This window comes from Bos taurus, chromosome 15, assembly GCF_002263795.3.
Source record: "Bos taurus isolate L1 Dominette 01449 registration number 42190680 breed Hereford chromosome 15, ARS-UCD2.0, whole genome shotgun sequence".
In the NCBI taxonomy this organism is placed as follows: Eukaryota; Metazoa; Chordata; class Mammalia; order Artiodactyla; family Bovidae; genus Bos; species Bos taurus.
This window is the reverse complement of record NC_037342.1, coordinates 49388450-49412714: the sequence shown is the minus strand read 5'-3', so window position 1 is coordinate 49412714 and position 24265 is coordinate 49388450. Positions and strand designations below refer to the sequence as shown.

The following is a 24265-nucleotide window of genomic DNA, read 5'->3' as shown; positions in this document are numbered from 1 at the left end:
CCTCTCATCTATCTTATTTCAAATAATACAAATTCAGTCTGAGAAACACTAATTTTTAGTGTGATTGTTTGCTTTCTTTTGTTCATTGGTTTCCTGAAATAGAGAGCTCTAGATTTTACATTTGCAACACTGAAGCTCTGATTCCTATTCCAATAATTTCACTTGTATGGATACAGAATTACTTGGAGCATACATTTAGCCAGTAGATAACACAGAAGAAGAAATTATGAAGACTTTGTTTTTAATTAAATAAATTTGAAGGACTTCTTTTAAAAGTGCAACTAAATATTAATACTTTTTTGCTTCTTCTGTTTAAAAATATGAAGTTGCATCAATGCTACTGTGTAAAAATATCAGTGTAATGAATTATAATATATTGTGTATGGAACAAAATCTATGCTGTTGTTTATAAATATACTTATTATCATCATTATTATTGTATTTAAGGCCCTAAGGTTCTTTGTTCTGCAATTATGTGTTGAACATTAAGTCTACTTATACCTTATACATTGAAACATATTTATATTTTATATTTATAATATTAAGCAATGTAAGCATATTTATATTATTAAAATATTAAAATCATACTAAAATGTGTAATAGAGTTATAACTGAAGTTAATGGAAGCATTAAGTAAATATAAAAAACTGCACATTTAATATACTTGTTTTGACCTATGATATGATATATTAGCAATATTTTTTAGGTAAAAGCAAGTTCTATAACTATATCTGAAGAAGAAACAACTAATTCTATAAGAGGAGATTATACATATTCTATATATATATATATATATAGAATCCTTATGTTTATATATATTTATATATATATACACATATGACATATATATACATATATATGTATATATATATATATATATACACATATGACATACACACACACACACACATATATATATATATATACACACACACATATGACTTCCATCACACTTGTTCATGGAAGGCTCTTACTCTGGCTCTGTCTCTGTGTGTGAAGCATTCACGATTAGCTCATATATTTGTAGACAGTTATGCCAGTGCAGGTTAAGGTTTTTGATGACAAAGAAGACCAAATCCTTCACTTTACAGATAGGGGAAGTAAGCTCAAAGTGGTCATGCATAACGGTCATGAGTAATGAGAAATATGTTTACCCAAGATTTTACCTAAATTAGCTCGGAGTATACGTATACTTTTTCAAATGGTTTTCTTGTTAATTTTGTTTCCCAGTAAATACCCAGAAATGAGATAGCTGGATATTATGGATAATGGTTCTTTTCTTATTCCATATAAACTTTAGATTTTTTTTTTGTTTTATTTCTGTGAAAAATATTCCTTGGAGTTTGATAGGAATAATACTGAATATGTAGATGGCTTTAGGTGATAAGGACGTTTGACAGTGTTAATTCTCCCAAGCCATGAACACAGAATGCCTTTCCATTTATTTGTGTATTCATCAATTTCTTTCAAAACTGTCTGTACAGGTCTTTTACCTCCTTGGTTACATGTATTCCCAAACTCATTTTATTATTTTTGTTGAGACTGCTAATAGGGTTGTTGTTTTAATTTCTATTTCTGCTAAGGCACTGTTAGCATACAGAAATGCAACAAATTTTTAAACATCCAATTTGTATTCTTAAATGTTACTATATTCATACATCATGGTGAAGTAGATAGAGTAATTTATGTATAAAATCATGTCACCCACAAATAGTGACTGTTCCACTTCTTTCCAATATGAATGAACTTTATTTCTTCTTCTCGCCTAGTTGCTCTGGCTAGGACTTCCAATATTTTGTTTACTAGGAGTGCCAAGAGTGGACATCCTTATCTTGTTCTTGTTCTTACATGAATGACTTTCAGTTTCTCACTATGGAGTGTGTTACCTGTGGGTTTGTCACAAATGTCTTTTTTATTATGTTGAAGTGCTTTCTATTCATACTTTATTGAAAGGAAATATAGTTATAGACTTAAATACTGTGTTGCAGTTCAGTTCAGTTGCTCAGGTGTGTCTGACTCTTTGCGACCCCATGAACTGCAGCACGCCAGGCCTCCCTGTCCATCACCAACTCCCGGAGTTCACTCAAACTCATGTCCATCAAGTCGGTGATGCCATCCAGTCATCTCATCCTCTGTCGCCCCCTTCTCCTCCTGCCCTCAATCCCTCCCAGCATCAGGGTCTTTTCCAATGAGTCAACTCTTTGCATGAGGTGCCAAAGTACTGGAGTTTCAGCCTTAGCATCATTCCTTCCAATGAACACCCAGGACTGATCTCCTTTAGAATGGACCGGTTGGATCTCCTTGTAGTCCAAGGGATTCTCAAGAGTCTTCTCCAACACCACAGTTCAAAAGCATCAATTCTTCAGCACTCAGCTTTCTTCACAGTCCAACTCTCACATCCATACATGACCACTGGGAAAACCATAGCCTTGACTAGATGGACCTTTGTTGACAAAGTAATCTCTGCTTTTCAATATGCTATCTAGGTTGGTCATAACTTTCCTTCCAAGGAGTAAGAATCTTTTAATTTCATGGCTGCAATCACCATCTGCAGTGATTTTGGAGCCCCCAAAAAATAAAGTTTGACACTGTTTCCACTGTTTCCCCATCTATTTCCCATGAAGTGATGGGACCAGATGCCATGATCTTAGTTTTCTGTATGTCGCGCTCTAAGCTAACTTTTTCACTCTCCTCTTTCACTTTCATCAAGAGGCTTTTTAGTTCCTCTTCACTTTCTGCCATAAGGGTTGTGTCATCTGCATATCTGAGGTTATTGATATTTCTTCCAGCAATCTTGATTCCAGCTTGTGCTTCTTCCAGCCCAGCGTTTTCCATGATGTACTCTGCATATAAGTTAAACACTGTGTTTAGTGTCATACAAAAAGAGAACTGTCATACATCAGTTTTGACAGATTAACATTCTTTTAATTTAGTACATTGTCTCCAGAAATCTCATACTATGAAAAGAATAATTCTAGCTTAGAGGTTGTTTTTTTTTTTTTCCCTGCAATTAAACTTAATTTCAAAGTTGTTTACTTCATCCACTCCTGCCTTCTAAAGTGAAGATGAAGAGCCTTGCCTGAAGGCTTCCATCACACTTGTTCGTGAAAGACTTGTACTCTGATTCTGTCTCTGTGTATGTGAAACATTCATGATTAGCTCATATAGTTGTGCAAAGTTATGCCAGGCAGGCTAATTTTTATGTCTGCCTTTTTAATTACAAAGAAGACCAAATCCTTTACAGATGAGGGAAGTAAGCTCAAAGTGGTCATATATAATTGTCATGAGAAATGAGAAGTATGTTTACACAAGATTTTTCCTGAATTGGCTCTGAACACACAGACTAGGTTAGCGCACTTGAAGCAAGCAAGAAGACAGACATATGAGTACAAATGAATTGTATGTTTATCTGGACTATCCCATAGAAAGGATTGTGATAGTTTCAGAGCTCCCTACTTCTTGTTGTGACTGACTTTGCAATGAAAATAATAATAATTTCAATGCATCTATGTTGAAATCTTACTTCACAAACCAATAAGTATCCTCCCAAAGTCAACAATCTTTCCTTATGTAAAACGTAAGATGAAATATTGTTCAGCCATATAAAAGAATGAAATAATGCCATTTGCAGCAACATGGATGGACCTAGAAACTGTCATACTGAGTGAAGTAAGCCAGACAGAGAAAGACAATTATCATATGAAATGACGTACATGTGGAATCTGAAAAATTGATACAAATGAACTTATACACAAAAGAGAAACAGACCCAGAATCATATGAAACAAAGGAGAAAGGGCCAGAGAGAGGGATAGATGAGACGTTTGGGATTAACAGATACACACTACTCTATGTAAAATAGATAACCAATAAGAATCTACTATACTGTCCAGATTACTATATTCAATATTTTGTAATAACCTATAAAGGAAAATAACCTGGCAAAATAGACGTATACATACGTATAACTGAATCACTTTGCTATATACCTGAAACTAGCACATTTTAAATCAATTATAACTCATTTTTTTTCTAAATGCCTATATGGCCATGTCCAGCTCTTTGCAACCCCATGAACTGCAGCACACCAGGCCTCCCTGTCCATCACCAACTTCCGGAGTTCACTCAGACTTACACCCATCGAGTCGGTGATGCCATTCAGCCATCTCAGCCTCTGTCGTCCCCTTCTCCTCCTGCCCCCATTCCCTCCCAGCATGAGAGTCTTTTCCAATGAGTCAACTCTTCACATGAGGTGGCCAAAGTACTGGAGTTTCAGCTTTAGTACCATTCCTTCCAAAGAAATCCCAGGGCTGATCTCCTTCAGAATGGACTGGTTCGATCTCCTTGCAGTCCAAGGGACTCTCAAGAGTCTTCTCCAACACCACAGTTCAATAACTCAGAAGACTTAACTACATTCAATTAGATAGTTTTAAACTAATTTTGCAAAAACCATAGGAATTCACATTGACTGGAAGTAGTACTCCCTCTCTCTATAGTGAATATTTGTAAGTTTCCAAGTGTGTATGTATTTATATCTCTGCATACATAACAAAAAAAGAGACAGGGAAATAGAGAACAGAAGGAAAATTCAAAATAAATTATTCAGGGAAACTCTATATGCATTCACAACCAAATTTAACTGAAATATTTAAAAAAATGAGTATGTGTGTCAAAGTGCCATTTGAAACCACATTTAACTACTGATGGTATGAACATAAGTAAAAACATAAAACAATAAAGATACTCAGCAAAAACCACCATCTTGAATCAGACTCTCTAAACCAGAGAGTTCAAAACAAACAGGCTCCAGCTCAGTGGTACAGTCTTCATGCCCTCGGTGCTGACACTGATTGGGATCCCTGGCCTGGAGTCTATGCAGTTCTGGATCAGCATTTCTTTCTATGCCATGAACATCACTGCTCCGTTTGGGAATTTCCTGCTACTGGTCATTGTCAAATCTGAGCCCAGCCTCCATGAACCCATATATGTTTTCCTGGCAATGCTTTGAGTGACAGACATTACTCTCAATACCTGCACCCTGCCAAAAATGTTAGGAATATTCTGGTTCCATTCACCAGAAATATATTTTGATGCCTATCTTTCAGATGTGGCTCATCCATACCTTCCAGTGTATTGAGTCAGGTATTCTGCTGGCCATGGCCTTGGATTGTTACATGGCTATCTGTGATCCTCTGAGACATGCAATCATTTTTACCCAGAAACTCCTCACTCAGATTGGTGTTGGAGAGACACTCTGAGCAGCCCTCTTTGCAGCTCCCTGTCTCATCCTCATCAAATGCTGGCTCAAACACTACTGGACCACTGTGGTTCCCCATTCATACTGTGAACACATGGCCATTGTGAAGCTGGCAGCAGAAGATATTTGAATCAACAAGATCTATGGTCTCTTTGTGGTTTTCATTATACTCTAATTTGACATAATCTTCATCATACTCTCTTACATTTAAATATTTGTAACTGTCTTCAATCTGACTCAAAAAGAAGCTAGACTCAAAGTTTTTAACACTTGCATTGCCCACATTTGTGTATTCCTTGAGTTTTATCCCCTCATTTTCTTCTTGTTTTTTGCACACAGGTTTGGTTTCCATATTCCACCTTACATTCACATTCTTCTATCCAATCTCTATCTGCCTGTCCCATCTTTGCTCAATCCTATTATTTATGATGTGAAGACCAAACAGATTTGAGATCAAATACCCAAGATTTTCCACTCTAAGGATGCATCTTGAGTTCTCTTTTATTTTATTTCAAACAATAGCAGAAACGAGTACTGAGAAAATGTTCTTGAGAGTTTGTACTTTCTCAGATTCAATGTGTGCTGAAGAGCAATGTTCTGGTTTTGCATTCAAGACAATAAGGCTTTGACTTCTATTTAAACATCTTAGCTTGTTTTGGATACAAAGTTTGTTGAAACACACAGAATTAGTCATATCTAATCTGAGAAATCTATATGTAGGTCAGGAAGCAACAGTTAGAACTGGATATGGAACAACAGACTGGTTACAAATAGGAAAAGGAGTACATCAAGGATGTATATTATCACCCTGCGTATTTAACTTATATGCAGAGTACATCATGAGAAACGCTGGACTGGAAGAAACACAAGCTGGAATCAAGATTGCCGGGAGAAATATCAATAAGTTCAGATATGCAGATGACACCATCCTTATGGCAGAAAGTGAAGAGGAACTAAAAAGCCTCTTGATGAGAGTGAAAGAGGAGAGTGAAAAAGTTGGCTTAAAGCTCAACATTCAGAAAACGAAGATCTTGGCATCCGGTCCCATGACTTCATGGGAAATAGATGGGGAAACAGTGTCAGACTTTATTTTTTTGGACTCCAAAATCACTGCAGATGGTGATCGCAGCCATGAAATTAAAAGACACTTACTCCTTGGAAGGAAAGTTATGACCAACCTAGATAGCATATTCAAAAGCAGAGATATTACTTTGCAAACAAAGGTCCGTCTAGTCAAGGCTGTGGTTTTTCCTGTGGTCATGTATGGATGTGAGAGTTCGACCGTGAAGAAGGCTGAGCACCGAAGAATTGATGCTTTTGAACTGTGGTGTTGGAGAAGACTCTTGAGAGTCCCTTGGACTGCAAGGAGATCCAACCAGTCCATTTTGAAGGAGATCAGCCTTGGGATTTCTTTGGAGGGAATGATGCTGAAGCTGAAACTCCAGTACTTTGGCCACCTCATGCAAAGAGTTGACTCATTGGAAAAGACTTTGATGCTGGGAGGGATTGGGGGCAGGAGGAGAAGGGGACGACAGAGGATGAGATGGCTGGATGGTATCACTGACTCGATGGAAGTGAGTCTGAGTGAACTCTGGGAGTAGGTGATGGACAGGGAGGCCTGGCATGCTGCGATTCATGGGGTCGCAAAGAGTCGGACATGACTGAGCGACTGAACTGAACTGAACTGAACTGAATCTACACATGATATAAAGTACAAAACTTAAGCTCAATTGACTCTTGGTGACAGATGTTTCCTAAAAGCAAAATTAAATGATAGTATTTTAGCCTATGCTAAAATATATCAAGTGTCATTTTGGGGACTGCAAAAGAAATTCAGTATAATGTATTATAATTCTAATATATCTGAAAATAAATTTGTCCTTTTCCTCTATCATTTATTGAAACACTTCATCATCCTAAAGTTCTTTACCGAATGATCATGAATTAACCATTAAGTGGGGAATGAGGGTTTTACTATATGCATCAAATGGTAGTAATATTTTCTTATTTCCTGAGAAAAAAAATCACACAACCTACTACAGGAGCATATATAGTGGAGTTCTTATATATTAAACTCAAATGGAAAAATTTGAATTGGTAGTAACTAAAGTCAGTGTGGAATGATTAGCAATGTACTTCCTTGTTTTATGTTATGGTCTTACAAATAAGTAAAATAAAGTTTTAAATAATGTGTTTTATTACTATAGCTGAAAAGGAAAATAAGTTCTGCAAGTGAAGCTATATATATTTTAAATTATGCTCATGGTTTTATTATTTTTATGTTTCCATGAATCTAATTTTCAAAATAATTACTGCAGTTGGATTCATACATTTGAACTTGTATTAGCTTTTGTTAACTTAAAATTGCTTTTACTGTAAATGTTTTTGTGGATTGGTGAACAGTGGTTCTTATAGAAACTTATAGAAATTTTAAATAGTAAAGATCAGATGTAAGTTGATAAAATCAACTATAAAGGAAGAGTAATGAGTATGGCCTAATGAAACAGACATCTGATGGCCAAGGCCAGAACCTGGAATATTTAGAGATGTGAATTTGGATCCTCTCCCTTATTCTACATTCTACCTTCTGATTAACATATATTCACTTCATGTTCTTTGTTATGATCCTGAAATCTTCACATTCCATGTAGTTTGTGAAGTATAATTTCAGACTCTACCAGGGCTAAAAGTAACATTTTCATTATATTTATGTGTTCAAGTTTTGGACTAAAATTTGTTTTTAATGGAGTTATGGTTGTCTGTCTTACAAAATTATGTGTGGTCTTCACCATTAACACTTCATTGTCCTTTAATTCCAAAAGATGACCAATAACATGCATAGTGCCAAAAATCGGAATTTTTCCAATTGGACTTTTTTGCTCTTAGGACATTTTTATACTTAAGAGATGTATCCATTTCTATTAGTTTCACTCTCATTAATTGTGATATATCTTCTACCTGGAGACCCTGACCCTGATTCTGAATTGATAAAATAGTCTTCATTCTATAACATTAGGCTCAGACATTTTTTTGGTATCTTCTTTCTCAAGATTCCTTAACTGAGGTTTCCTTCTGGGGTCAGAGTTGTTTTGTAATCCACAGTGATCTGTGCAGTTCAAACCATATTATATTAAAATGTATCTGTAGTTTAGGGAATTATGTATGTATGTGCTTAGTCTATGGGGTCACACAGAGTCAGACATGACTGAATCGACTTAGCAGCAGCAGCAACAGTGCTTAGTTGATCAGTCATGTCCAACTCTTTGCGACCCCATAGACTATAGCTTGCCAAGCTCCTCTGTCCATCGGATTCCCCAGCAAGAATACTGGAGTGGGTAGCCATTCCCCACTCCAGGGTACCTTCCTGACCCCAAGGATTGAATCTGGGTCTCCTGTATTGCTGGTAGATTCTTTATCATCTGAGCCACCAGTGAAGCCCTTGGTGAATTATACAGTATGTCTAATAATTTAACTTTATCACTTTTTGTCATAATGTGGCACAATAAATTCTTAATGACTTGGACTGACTCTATTACTGCTTTTATTTATTTGGTTTGATGTTCACTGAAAGAAGCAATTTTGAAGGATAGTCTGGTGGAAAAACACATGCCATAAAATCCATATACATTAATATTTATTTAAGGTAATAGAGCTCCCTAGTATTCCCTGGCAACTCTCTGGTGGCTCAGCTGGGAAAGAATCCACCTGCAATGTGGGAGACCTGGGTTCAATGCCTGTGTTGGAAAGATCCACTGGAGAAGGGAACAACTACCCACTCCAGTATTCTGGCCTGGAGAATTCTATGGACTGTATAGTCCATGGGCTCAAAAAGAATCAGACACGACTGAGCAACTTTCACTCACCCAGTATAGATATCTATTGGACAGTTAAAAGTAAGATCTAGGAGGCGGGGAAAGCTTGTCTAGTTCATCTTATCTTCTACTCCTGATATAGTTCTGACACTGGTATAAGCAGAGTACAATTTATTGAATAAACATAATAATGAAATTCCCCTCAGCATCTAATTGCATCTTTACAGCAGCCTAAAAAATATTTAGTCCATGTTAGATTTGATGAACCTGAAAACTGAGATTAATGGGAAGTCTGTTTCTCACTGTGGGGTGGAAGTTACAAATATCAAAAAGGAGAAAAGTTGAATAATTATCTGTAGTTCGGGATTTTTTTTTTTTTTTTTTTTTTATTTTTAAACTTTACATAATTGTATTAGTTTTGACAAATATCAAAATGAATCCACCACAGGTATACATGTGTTCCCCATCCTGAACCCTCCTCCCTCCTCCCTCCCCATACCATCCCTCTGGGTCGTCCCAGTGCACCAGCCCCAAGCATCCAGTATCGTGGATTGAACCTGGACTGGCAACTCGTTTCTTACATGATATTTTACATGTTAAAGATATCCATCAGTGAACCTGAAAGTTTACAATGTCTGTTGATATAATTTATCAAAATGAATGTAGATGTAATTTATGTAATGTGAGTAAAACTGATACATGTGTCAACATGCTTGTGTGTGATTGTGTTTTCTAATATTTTGTTTTCTGCAATGGCCTTTGCGCAATGAATTCCCAGTATAAATAAGCCCAAAAGGTCACTAGCAAATTCTAAGCTACATCACAAGATAGAACTTTTGATTCTATGGATCTATTTTGTTGATGTTCAGTCACTCAGTCATGTCAACTGTTTGCAACCCCATGGACTGCAGCATGTCAGGATACCCTGTCCATCACCAGCTCCCAGAGCTTGCTCAAACTCATGTCCATTGAGTCAGTGATGCCATCCAACCATTTCATCCTCTGCGGTCTCCTTCTCCTTCTGCCCTCAATCTTTCCCAGTATCAGGGTCTTTTCTAAAGAGTTGGATCTCCAAATTAGGTGGCCAAAGTATTGGAGCATCAGCCTCAGTATCAGTCCTTCTAAGGAATATTCAGGATTGATTTCTTTTAGGATTGACTGGTTTGATCTCCTTGCAATCCAAGGGACTCTCGAGAGTCTTCTCCAACATCACAGTTCAAAAGCATCAATACTTTGGCACTCAGCCTTCTTTATGGTCCAACTCTCACATCCATATATGACTATTGGAAAAACCATAGCCTTGACTAGATGGACCTTTGTTGGCAAAGTAATGTCTCTGCTTTTTAATATGCTATCTAGTTTGGTCATAACTTTCCTTCCAAGGAGTAAGCGTCTTTTAATTTCATGGCTGCAATCACCATCTGCAGTGATTTTGGAGCCCCCCGAAATAAAGTCTGACACTGTTTCCACTGTTTCCCCATCTATTTCCCATGAAATGATGGGACCAGATGCCATGATCTTCGTTTTCTGAATGTGGAGCTTTAAGCCAACTTTTTCACTCTCCTCTTTCACTTTCATCAAGAGGCTCTATGGTTCTTCCTCGCTTTCTGCCATAAGGGTGGTGTCCTCTGCATATCTGAGGTTATTGATATTTCTCCTGGCAATCTTGATTCCAGCTTATGCTTCATCTAGCCCAGCATTTTGTAGGATGTACTCTGCATGTAAGTTAAATGAACAAGGTGACAACATATAGCCTTGACGTACTCCTTTCCTGATTTTTAACCAGTCCATTGTTCCACGTCCAGTTCTAACTGTTGCTTCTTGGCCTGCATACAGGTTTCACAGGAGGCAGGTAAAACCTCTGGATCTATAGGTTTGTCAAATTCCATTCCAGTGATCTTGACTTTATCACATGAGCTATGTTTTTATAATTACAGAGTTAATGTCATAAACTTTGTTTGTGTGCACATCATTTTTATCCAGCTAGAATTAAATTGCTTTGAAAGTAGGAAAGGATTTCACTAATCTATATTTTTCCAATACTGTAGAACCCACTGAAACTCCCAACTTCTCTGACCATGAGTCCTATTGATGTTGCACACCAGTAGAGTGTGATGCAAAGGCTTTACAACTCTAATTTCCCAAACCCGACAGTATCTTTAAGTGATATCACAAATCCTATAGGGCTAAGCTTTACAGTGCTGAAATTGCCCCAAACTATCCAATTGTGTCTTTCTCAGATGACTTTAGGAAGACAGCACCTTGCAAATTCTAGATTATACTAAATGAATCTCATTTGACATCCTAACTTTTATTCTTATATCGTTAATGTTTTTAATGCTACTTTATCTAAATTTATCACAAATTTCTGTTTTTTACATCATTTTCCTTTATGCAAAATTCTATCTGAATACAATAATGAACTGAAAAATGTCCTAAAGTTATATTTTCTCCAGTGGTCAGCATGATATCATGAGGACACTCTGAGAGAGGTACTGATTATAGCACTAACAGTTCTTTACCAAGTTGTTACTTAGTGGTTTGTGATGACATTCCTTAACGGTAAGTTGCATATTTTTAATGAGGGAAATTTAACAAATTGTATTTTTTCATATTTTACTTTATGGTAGTTCAGTATGATGTCAAAAGGAAAAGAAACAATGATACTGTGGATATTTTGTTAGAATTTTAAGTCTAAGGGAATTAAGTTTTTATTAATGAAATAGAGGAATGCCACTTAAGTTAGATAAATAATCTGAGTTGAAAAAATAGCACCATTAAGTTGCATACTGACTTTGGGAAAAAAAATAGTACGAAGAATGTTTCCTAACCTATATCCATTTAGCAGAAAAAGTGGATTCATGGATGTCCATGTTGCACTTGAGACATGTGTCTTTTAGTGTATTTACTATCATATCCACACACTTCACACAATTCTTTCAGTTCAACTCTGGGTTCAACAAGAAGCACATAATTTATACTTTTCGGTATTTATGATTTAACTCTTCTTTTTGTAAGATGCCATTTAGGTAAATTTAGGCTGCCCAGGTGGTGCTAGTGGTAAAGAACTTGCCAATGCAGGAGACATAAGAGTTGCAGGTTTGACCACTGGGTCAGGAAAATTCCCTGGAGGAGGGCTTGACAACTCACTCCAGCATCTTGCCTGGAGAATCCTATGGATAGAGAAGCCTGGCAGGCTACAGTCCTTAAGGTCACAAGGAGTCCAACACGACAGAAGCGACTTTAGTACGCACAAATGCATTTAAGTAAATAGAATGCTATATGCAAAAATAATTGGGATTGGACTATAAAAGTCCTATTCTTAAACCTATAGAACATAAATATTCAATATTTTTTAGAACCTTAAATACAGCATAACACTGTTTTTATATTTTCAATTATGTTTATTTATAATATATTAATGTAAGTGAGTGTAAATGTGGACTTTCTTGGGGGCTCAGTGGTAAAGAATCCACCTTTCAATGCAGGAGAAGTGAAAGTTTGATCCTTGGGTCAAGAAGATCTTCTGGAGAAGGAAATGGCAACTCACTCCAGTACTCTTGAATGGGGAAACCCATGGATAGAAGAACATGCCAGGTTATAGTCCATGGAGTTACAAAAGTGTCAGACACAACTCAGCCACTAAACAACAATACAATGTAATTGGGGGGAAATTCAATATGCTCTTGAAGGGTTCTCCTTCACAGTTTGCTTAATTTCTTATTTCACTATAAGAAAGTGAAGACAAAAATATTGGAAAGTGTCTTTTTGGTTTGGTTAATGAAAAAATCCATTTCAAGAATAAGTTCTGACTGGCCTTACACTAAAAAATGGCACCCCACTCCAGTACTCTTGCCTGGAAAATCCCATGGATGGAGGAGCCTGGTAGGCTGCAGTCCATGAGGTCGCTAAGAGTTGGACACGACTGAGCGACTTCACTTTCATTTTCTCTTTCATGCATTGGAGAAGGAAATGGCAACCCATTCCAGTGTTCTTGCTTGGAGAATCCCAGGGACGGGGGAGCCTGGTGGGCCGCCGTCTATGGGGTCACAAGAGTCGGGCACAACTGAAGCGACTTAGCAGCAGCAGCACACTAAAAAATGAGAAATGATTGTAAGTTTGTCTCAAATTAAAATAAATGTTATTAGTCATATATATATATATATATATAATATATATAATGCTATTATTCCCTTTATTTATAAAAGTTTAGCATAACATATAAGTTGCTGAAACATTTGTAGAAATGTGAAATCAGTGCTAAATATACAGCTGAAAAATTTTGCCCAATGATAAAATTTTGAATTGCATACACACATTAGCTCTCATTTATTTAGTGCTATATGTCCTGCACTTTTAGTACACCATATATCATTGTTTTGATGATTTCAAGAATTGTAGTTTCCATAAATGTTATTACAGATTTAAATAATGTGTTTAATAACATGCAAGAGAGAAAAGGTCTAGGATAAACCAATTTCAATGGGTTAAAAATCCATAAATTTGTTTTATCATAGGCCTCTAACAAATAAAGTAGATCATGTTTACACTGTTGAGTAAGTCCAGCCTTAAAGTAATCCCCTTGTCTTCTTTTAATTGCAAAAATACTTTTCCTTTTCTTCCAATCTCCTCACTCCATTCAGAGAATAAAATATAGGCACCTCATTAGAGCCGACTCAAAAGTGTTTCTTTTTATGGCTGAGTAATATTAGATTGTGTATATGCACCACAACCTCAGAGTTCCAGAAAAGCACCTACTTTTGCTTTATTGACTACATCAAAGCCTTTGACTACGTGGATCACAAAGAACTGGAAAATTCTGAAAGCGATGCAAATACCAGACCACCGAACCTGCCTCCTGAGAAATCTGTATGCAGGTCAAGAAGCAATAGTGAAACTTGACATGGAGCAACAGACTGGTTCCAAATCGGGAAAGGAGTATGTCAAGGCTGTATAAGCTTACCCTGTTTATTTAACTTATATGCAGAGTACATCATGAGAGATGCTGGGCTAGATGAAGCACAAGCTGGAATCAAGATTGCTGGGAGAAATATCAATAACCTCAGAAACAGAGATGACACCATCCTTATGGCAGAAAGTGAAGAAGAACTAAAGAGCCTCTTGATGAAAGTGAAAAAGGAAAGTGAAAAAGTTGGCTTAAAGCTCAACATTCAGAAAACTAAGATCATTGCATCCAGTCCCATCATTTCATGGCAAATTGATGGAAACAATAGAAACAGTGACAGATGTTATTTTTGGGTGCTCCTAAATCACTGCAGATGGTGACTGCAGCCATGAAATTAAAAGACACCTGCTTCTTGTAAGCAAAGCTATGACCAACCTAGATAGCATATTAAAAATCAGGGACATTACTTTGCCAGCAAAGCTCCATCTAGTCAAAGCTATGGTTTTGCCAGTAGCCATATATGTATGTGGGAATTGGAGTGTAAGGAAAGCTGAGCACTGAAGAATTGATGCTTTTGAACTGTGATGTTGGAGAAGACTCTTGAGAGTCCCTTAGACTGCAAGGAGATCCAACGACTCCATCCTAGAGGAAATCAGTCCTAAATATTCATTGGAAGACTCATGCTGAAGCTGAAACTCCAATATTTTGGCCACCTGATGGAAAGAACTGACTCATTAGCAAAGACCCTGATGCTGGGAGAGATTGAAGGCAGAAGGAGAAGGGGACGACAGACGATGAGATGGTGGATGGCATCACTGACCTGACGGACATGAGTCTGAGTAGGCTCTGGGATTTGATGATGGACAGGGATGCCTGGCATGCTGCAGTCCTTGGGGTCTCAAAGAGTCAGACATGACTGAGCAACTGAACTGACTTGATCACAACTTCTTTATCCATTCATCTGTTGATGGACATCTAGGTTAGTTCCATGGTCTAGCTATTGTAGATAGTGCTGAAATGAACAAAGGGATACGTGTGTTTTTTTTCAATTTTGGTTTCCTCAAGGTATATGCCTAGGAGTGGTATTGTTGGGTCATACGGTGGTTTAATTCCCAGTTTTTTAAGGAATCTCCATACTTTCATAGTGGCTGTATCAATTTACATTCCCACCAACAGTGCAAGAGCCTTACCTTTTCTCCACACCATCTCCAGCATTTATTGTTTGTAGACATTTTGATGACAGCCATTCTGACCGGTGTGAGTTGATATCTCATTGCAGTTTTGATTTGCATTTCTCTAATAATGAGCGATGTTGAGCACTTTTTCATGTGTTTGTTAGGCATCTATATGTGTTCTTAGGAGAAATGTCTGTTTAGGTCTTTTTCCCACTCTTTGATTGGATTATTTGTTTTTCTGGTTTTGACTTGTATGAGCTGCTTGTATATTTTGGAAATGAATCCTTTGTCAGCTGTTTCAGTTGCTATTATTTCCTCCCATTCCAAGGGCTGTCTTTTCACCTTGATTATAGTTTCCTTTGCTGTGCAAAAGCTTTTAAGTTTAAATAAGTCCCAGTTTTTTACTTTTGTTTCTATTTCCATTACTCTAGGAGGTGGGCCATAGAGGATCTTTCTTTGATTTATGTCATCAAGTGTTCTGCCTATGTTTTCCAGTAAGAGATTTTTAGTTTCTGGTCTTCAATTAGGTCTTTAATTCATTTGAGTTTATCTTTGTGTATGGTGTTAGGAAGTATTCTGATTCATTCTGTTGCATGTAGCTGTCCAGTTTTCCCAGCACCATTTATCAAAGAGGCTTTCTTTGCCCCATTGCATATTCTTGCCTCCTTTGTAAAAAATAAGGTACCCATAGGTTCATGGGTTTATTTCTGGGCTTTCTATCTTGTTCTATTGGTCTATGTTTCTGTTTTTGTGCCAATACCATATTGTGTCGATGATGTAGCTTTGTAGTATAATGTGAAATCAGGAAGGTTGAATGCTCCAGCTCCATTCTTCTTTCTCAAGACTGCTTTGGCTATTTGGGGTCTTTCGTGTTTCCATATGAGTTGTGAAACTTTTCTTCTAATTCTGTGAAAAATTTCATTGGTAATTTTGAAAGGAATCACATTGAATCTTTGGATTGTATTTGGTAGTTTAGTCATTTTCACAATACTGATTCTTCCTACTCAGGAACATGGAATATCTCTCCATCTGTTTCTGTTATCTTTGATTTCTTTGATTAGTGTCTTATACTCTACTGTGTACTGTTCTTTTGTCTCCTTAGATAAGATTATTCCTAGGTATTTAACCCTTTTTTTTGCAATGGTGAATGGGATTGATTCCCAAATTTTTCTTTCTGATTTTTCATTGTTAGTATATAGAAATGCAAGTGATTTCTGTGTATTGATTTTGTATCCTTCACCTTTGCTAAATTCACTGATTAGCTCTAGTAATATTCTGATACTATTTTTAGGGTTTTCCATGTACAGTATCATGTCATCTGCAAACAGTGAGAGCTTTACTTCTTTTCCAATCTGGATTCCTTTTATTACTTTTTCTTTTCTGATTTCTGTAGCTAAGACTTCCAGAACTATGTTGAATAGTAGTGGGGAAAGTGTGCATCCTTGTCTTATTCCTGATCTTAGGGTGAATGCTTTCAGTTTTTCACCATTGAGAATAAGGTTTGTTGTAAGTTTATCATATATGCCCTTTAGTATGTTGAGGTATGTTCCTTCCATGCCCATTTTTTGAAGAGTTTTAATCATAAATGGGTGCTGAATTTTGTCAGAGGCTTTTTCCACATCTATTGAGATGATCATATTGTTTTTATCTTTCCATTTGTTAATATGGTGTATCACATTGATTGATTTGTGTATATTGAAGAATCCTTGCATCCTTAAAATAAACTCAATTTGATCATGTTGTATGAGCTTTTTGATGTGCTGCTGAATTCCATTTGCTAAAATTTTGTTGAGGATTTTTTCATCTATGTTCATCAGTGATATTGGCCTGTAGTTGTCTTTTTTTGCGTGTTGTCTTTGTCTGGTTTTGTTTTCAGGGTGATGGTGGCCTCATAGAATGAGTTTGGAAGTGTTCCGTCCTCTGAAATTTTTTGAAAGAGTTTTAGAAGGATAGGCATTAGCTCTTCTCTAAATGTTTGATAGAATTCTCCTGTGAAGCCATCTGGTCTTGGGCTTTTGTTTTTTGGGAGATTTTGATGACAGTTTCCATTTCAGTGCTTGTAATTAGGTTGTTGAAATATTGAACTTTTCTAAGAATCTGTCCATTTTTTCCAGGTTATCCATTTTTTTGCTATATAGTTGTTCATAATAGTCTCTTATACTCCTTTGTATTTATGCATTGCCTGTTGTAACCTCTCCTTTTTCAATTCTAGTCTTGTTGATTTGATTCTTCTCTCTTTTTTCCTTGATAAGTCTGGTTAAAGGTTTGTCAATTTTGTTCATCTTCTCAAAGAACCAGCTTTTAGTTTTATTAGTCTTTACTCTTGTTTCTTTGATTTCTTTTTCATTTATTTCTGATAGGATCTTTATGATTTCTTTCCTCCCACTAACTTTGGGGTTTTTTTGTTCCTCTTTTTCTAGTTGTTTTAGGTGTAAAGTTAGGTTATCTATTCAATGTTTTTCTTGCTTCTTGAGGTAGGACTGTATTGCTATAAACTTCCCTCTTAGAACTGCTTTTGCTGCATACCTTAGGGTTTGAGTTGTGTTTTCACTGTCATTTGTTTCTAGAATTTTTTTGATTTCCCTTTGATTTCTTCAGTAACCTGTTATTTAGAAACATGTTTTCTAATCTCCATGTGTTTGTGTTTCTTACAGTTTTTATTTTCTTTCTTTTAATTGATATCTAGTCTCATAGTGTTGTGGCTGGAGAAGATGCTTGATATGATTTCCATGTTCTTAAATTCACTGAGGCTTGATTTGTGACCCAAGATGTGGTCTATCCTGGAGAATGTTCATGTGCACTTGAGAAGAAGGTGTATTCTTCTGCATTTGGATGGAATGTCCTGAAGACATCAAAGAGATCCAAATCATCTAATGGGTCATTTGAGACTTGTGTTTCCTTATTAATTTTCTGTTTTGATGATCTGTCCATTGGTGTGAGTGGGGTGTTAAAGTCTCCTACTATTACTGTGTTACTGTCCATTTCTCCTTTTATGTCTGTTAGTGTTTGTCTTATGTATTGAGGTGCTTCTCTGTTGGGTGCATAGATACTTAAAATTGTTATGTCTTCCTCTTGGATTGATCCCTTGATCATTATGTACTGTCCTTCCTTATCTCCTGTAATCTTTCTTTTAATGTATATTTTGTCTGATATGAGGATTACTACTTGAGCTTTCTTTTGCTTCCCATTTTCATGAAATATATTTTCCCATGCTCTCACTTGCATTCTCAGAGAAGGTAATGGCACCCCACTCCAGTACTCTTGCCTGGAAAATCCCGTGGATGGAGGAGCCTGGTAGACTGCAGTCCATGGGGTCGCTAAGAGTCAGACACAACTGAATGACTTCACTTTCACTTTTCACTTTCATGCATTGGAGAAGGAAATGGCAACCCACTCCAGTGTTCTTGCCTGGAGAATCCCAGGGATGGGGTAGCCTGGTGGGCTGCCATCTATGGGGTCGCACAGAGTCAGACTCAACTATAGCGACTTAGCAGCAGCTGCAACAGCAGCACTTGCAGCCTATATGTGTCTTTAGGTGCGAATTGGGTTTCTTGTAGACAACATATTTATGGGTCTTGTTTTTGTATCCATTCAGCCAGTCTGTGTCTTTTGGTTGGAGAATTTAGTCCATTTACATTTAAAGTAATTATTGATATATATGTACTGAGCTGATGTTCCTATTGCCATTTTCTTAATTATTTGGGGTTGATTTTGTTGATCTTTTTTTTTTTTTTTTTCTTCTCCTGTATTTCTTGACTATATAAGTCCTTTGAACATTTGTTGTAAAGCTGGTTTGGTGGCACTGAATTCTTTTAACTTTTTCTTGTCTGAAAACCTTTTTATTTCTCCCTTAATTCTGAAGGAGATCTTTCCAGGTACAGTAATCTTTGTTGTAGATTTTTCCCTTTCAGTACCTAAAATATATCCTGCCATTCCCTTCTGGCCTACAGAGTTTCTGCTGAATGGTTTGCTAGTAAGAGTATGAGGTGTCCCTTGTATGTTACTTGTTGCTTCTCCCTTGCTGCTTTTAATATTCTTTCTTTGAATTTAGTCTGTGTTAGTTTGATTAGTATGTGTCTTGGCATGTTTCTCCTTGGTTTTATTCTGTATGGGGCTCTTTGTGCCTCTTGGACTTGACTGGCTATTTCTTTTTCCATGTTAGGGAAATTTTCAATTATAATCTCTTCAAAAATTTTCCCATACCCTTTCTCTTTTCTTCTTCTGGGACCCCTATAATTTGAATGTTGATGCATTTGGTATTGTCCCAGCAGTCTCTGAGGCCGTTCACAGTTCTTTTCATTCTTTTTACTTTATTCTGCTCTTCAGAATCTATTTCCACCATTTTATCTTCCAAGTCACTGATTCATTATTCTGCTTCAGGTATTCTTCTATTAATTCCTTCTAGAGTATTTTAATTTCAGTAATTGTGTTTGTCTCTCTATGCTTATTCTTTAATTCTTCTATGTCTTTGTTAATTGATTCTTGTATTTTCTCCTTTTTGTTTTCAAGGTTTTTGATTATCTTTACTGTCGTTATTCTGAATTCTTTTTGAGGTAGTTTGCCTATTTCCTCTGTCCTCTCAAGTTTGGTCCAGTTGGTTGTGTAAGCTTCTAATGGGGTGAGATTTGTGCTGAGTTATATGTTTGCTTGTTTGTTTGTTTGTTTGTTTTTCCTCTGATGGACAAGGCTAAGGGAAGTGGTAATCCTGTCTGCTGATGATTGGGTTGGTATTTTTGTTTTGTTTGTTTAGATGATATGTCCTACACAGTGTACTATTGGTGGTTGGGTGATGCCCAAACCATTTGTATTAAAGTGGTTTCCTTTGTGTGAGTTCTTAATACCTGATACTCCCTGACATTAGTTCTCTGGTTGTTTAGGATTTTGGAGTCTGGGCTCCCTCTCCAAAGGCTCAGGGCTTGATCCTTGGTCAGGAACGAGGATTCCACAAGTAGTTTGTCATGTCAATAAGTGAGACTAAAACAAATACCCCAAAATGAGAAACCAAAGACAAACCCCAGGCAAATGGCAGTTACAAAATCAGGCAAATAATAGTTAAAATAATGGAATATACACATATACATATACACCCATGAGCAAATTCAAAACAGTCCAACAGAAATAAAGTACAATATATTGACCTGGCACACAATGGAAAGAAAAAAATTTATTTACCACTTCCCTGGTGGTTCAGACGGTAAAGCATCTGTCTACAATGTGGGAGACCTGGGTTCAATCCCTGGGTCGGGAAGATCCCCTGGAGAATGAAATGGCAATCCACTCCAGTATTATTGCCTGGAAAATCCCATGGACAGAGAAGCCTGGTAGGCTACAGTCCATGGGGTCGCAAAGAGTCGGACACGACTGAGCGACTTCACTTTCACTTTCAAGAACAAAACTAATTAATGGACAAACTGGAAAACCAAACTAAAGCAAGGTGCCAAGTGGGGAATAAAGCAATGAAAACAAAACTAACACATATGTTGAAAGGAAAGGAAAGAAAGAAAGGAAAGATATGTAAAGTTAAATAGTAGTAGATGAAGAAGTTTATGTACATTAAAGATTACCTGCAAAGGGAAAAGAAGAGTAGGAAAGGCAAACAAAGGAATAAATGTAGAAGAAAATGTAATTGGTTTAAAAAATTAAAATTATAAAAAGATCAAAGAAAAAAATAAGAAAAAAGGAAAACTCTACAGAACTGCAAAAGCCCAATGTAGAGCAGAGGGTTTTAGCAACAATAAAATGTGTGGCTGAATATTTGCATATACATATACACCCATAAGCAAAATCAAAACAGTCCAACAAAATAAACTACAATAGATTGACCTAGTGAAGAAAAGAAACCAAAAATTATATCTACCAGGTAAGAACAAAACTAACTGAAGCACAAACTGGAAAACAAAAGTAAAGCAAGGTGCCAATTGGGGAATAAAGCTATGAAAATAAAACTAACAAATATGTTGAGAAGAAAGCAAAGAAAGAAAGAATAGATATGCAAAGTTAAATAGAGGTATATAAGATTTATATACATTAAAGATTAACTGCAAGGGGAAAAGAATAACAGGAAAAGCAAACAAAGGAATAAATGTATAAAAATAATAAATTGAAAAATTGAAAACTAAAATTAAAAATAGAGAGAGAGAGAAAAAAAAAAAAAAGGAAAACTCCATAGAGCTGCAAAAGACCAATGTAGAGGCAGAGGTTTATATCAACAATAAAAAATGTGACTGAGGAAAAAAAAGGCATTGAAAGGTGGATTCTTTACCACTGAGCCCCCAAGAAAGTCCATCTCTGTTGTTCAGTGTGTCAGGCACATATAGGGCCCCCCCCCGGCTGGGGTGCTACTCTGTAGATCAGCGCATCAGGCACTTAAAGTGGGGTCCTACTCTGTCGTTCAGTGTGCCAGGTGTTTGATGGGTCAGCTCTCTATTGTTCAGCTGCAGGTGCTGGCATGTGGGGAGAGAGGCTATGGTGATGGCTCCACCCCCTACACATGACTCAGCAGTATCTTCTTGTTTCCATGGCTGCCCAGCTTTCCTCCACAGGCATTTCCCACCACAATCTCCTCCCTCACATCCCCTTGATCCATCTCTCCACAGATAGCAGCCCTCGCTCTGGGATTGTGGAGCAATCCTTAAGCTCCAGCTCCTAGCCGCTGCACCTTCCAGGGGACCAGCATCCCTGTCTGAAGTATGTATGGCTGTACAAGGACTGTCTGATTCTCATTCCATTTAGGCTGCCACAGATCAGCTGTTTCACTCCGACCTTAAAATGTTTCTCCTCTGACTCAGACTTTTGCCCCAGTGTGGGGATTGGACCCCTGCTTCAGTTCCCCCACCCGCTGAGGACACTTCCAGTCCTACTAATATGCCTAATTTTTTCCCCTAGTTACTTGGTCCTACCGAGTTTTGGGTGTTTCTCTATATTCTTTTCTGCCGGTTAGGTACTCCTGTCCACTCTCAGCTGGTGTTCTGCATGCATTTCTGTGTCTGAAGGTGTATTCATGATGCATCCATAGAGAGAGATGTACTCCATGTCTACTTTCTCCTCTGCCATCTTGTAGTCCTCCTGACTGTTGGATTTTTATCCCTCCCTCACACACAAATAGTTTTTACTGCATCAATTCATATCATCATATGATTTAGCTTGATGATGTGATGGGTAACATTCATTGATTTTGAAATATTGAACGATTCTTGCACACAATCTTACTCACTTGGATGTAATGTAATATTTTTAATATATTATTAGATTTTATTTGTTAACAGTTGGTTGAAGATTTATGTATCTATATTCATGAGAGATATTAATCTAATTGATCTTTTCTGTTAAAGTTTTATCTGTTTCTGTTACTAGGGTTATACAGACTTAAATATCTAGACAGATTACTACATATATTTATTCTTATATAGAACTACGGACAGAGGTTCATGACATTGGACAGGAGGCAGGGATCAAGACCATCCCCAAGGGAAAAAAAAATGCAAAAAGGCAAAATGGTTGTCTGAGGAGACCTTACAAACAGCTGTGAAAAGAAGAGAAGTGAAAAGAAAAAGAGAAAAGGAAAGATATACCCATTTAAATGCAGAATTCCAAAGAATAGAAAGGGGAGATAAGAAAGCCTTCCACAGCGATCAGTGCAAAGAAAGAGAGGAAAGCAATAGAATGGAAAAGACTAGAGATCTCTTCAAGAAAATAAGAGATACCAAGGGAACAGTTCATGCAAAGATGGGCTCAATAAAGGACAGTAATGGTATGGACCTAACAGAAGCAGAAGATACTAAGAAGAGGTGGCAAGAATACACAGAAGAACTATACAAAAAAGATTTTCATGACCCAGATAACCACAATGGTGTGATCTGGAGCCAGACATCCTGGAATGTCAAGTCAAGTGGGCCTTAGGAAGCATCAGTAGGAACAAAGCTAGTGGCAGTGATGGAATTTCAGTTGAGCTATTTCAAATCCTAAAAGAGGATACTGTGAAAATGCTGCAGTCAATATGCCAGCAAATTTGGAAAACTCAGCAGTGGCCACAGGATTGGAAAAGGTCAGTTTTCATTCCAATCCCGAAGAATGCTCAAGTCATTCACTTCCATTCAATTCCATTCAATTCATTCAATGCCAAAGAATGCTCAAACTATGACACAATTGCACTCATCTCACACACTAGTAAAATAATGCTCAATATTATCCAAGCCAGGCTTCAATAGTACATGAAGCATGCATTTCCAGATGTTCAAGCTGGTTTTAGAAAAGGCAAAGGAATCAGAGATCAAATTGCCAATATCCATTGGATCATCAGATCATCAAAAAAGCAAGAAAGTTCCAGAAAAAAACATCTATTTCTGCTTATTGACTATGCCAAAGATTTTGACTGTGTGGACCACAACAAACTCTGGAAAATTCTGAAAAAGTTGAGAATACCAGAGAGAAATCTGTGCGCAGGTCAGGAAGTAGCAGTTAGAACTGGACATGGAACAGCAGACTGGTTCCAAATCAGGAAGGGAGTATGTCAAGGCTATATATTGTTACCCTGCTTATTTAACTTATATGCAGAGTACATCATGAGAAACGCTGGGCTGGATGAATAGCAAGCTGGTTTCAAGATTGCTGGGAGAAATATCAATAACCTCAGATGTGCAGATGATGCCACTCTTATGGCAGAAAGTGAAGAACTAAAGAGCATCTCGATGAAAGTGAAAGAGGAGAGTGAAAATGTTGGCTGAAAGCTCAACATCCAGAAAACCAGATCATAGCATCTGGTCCTATCACTTCATGGTAAATAGATGGGGAAACAGTGGAAACATTGACAGACTTTGCTTTTGGGGGTTCCAAAATCACTGCAGATGGTGATTGCAGCCAAAAAATTTAAAGATGCTTGCTCCTTGGAAGGAAAGTTATAACCAATTAGACAGCATATTAAAAAGTAGAGACATTACTTTGCCAGCAAAGGTCCATCTAGTCAAAGCTATCATTTTTCCAGTAGTCTTGTATGGATGTGAGAGTTGTACAATAGAGAAAGCTGAGCAGCAAAGAATTGATGCTTTTGAACTGTGATGTTGGAGAAGACTCTTGAGAGTCCCTTGGACTGCAAGGAGATCCAACCAGTCCATCCTAAA

At 37.1% G+C, this 24265-nt stretch overlaps 1 pseudogene; it reads left to right on the top strand.

Moving 5' to 3' along the window:
• Positions 4828 to 5749, top strand: OR52A26P (olfactory receptor family 52 subfamily A member 26, pseudogene; annotated as a pseudogene).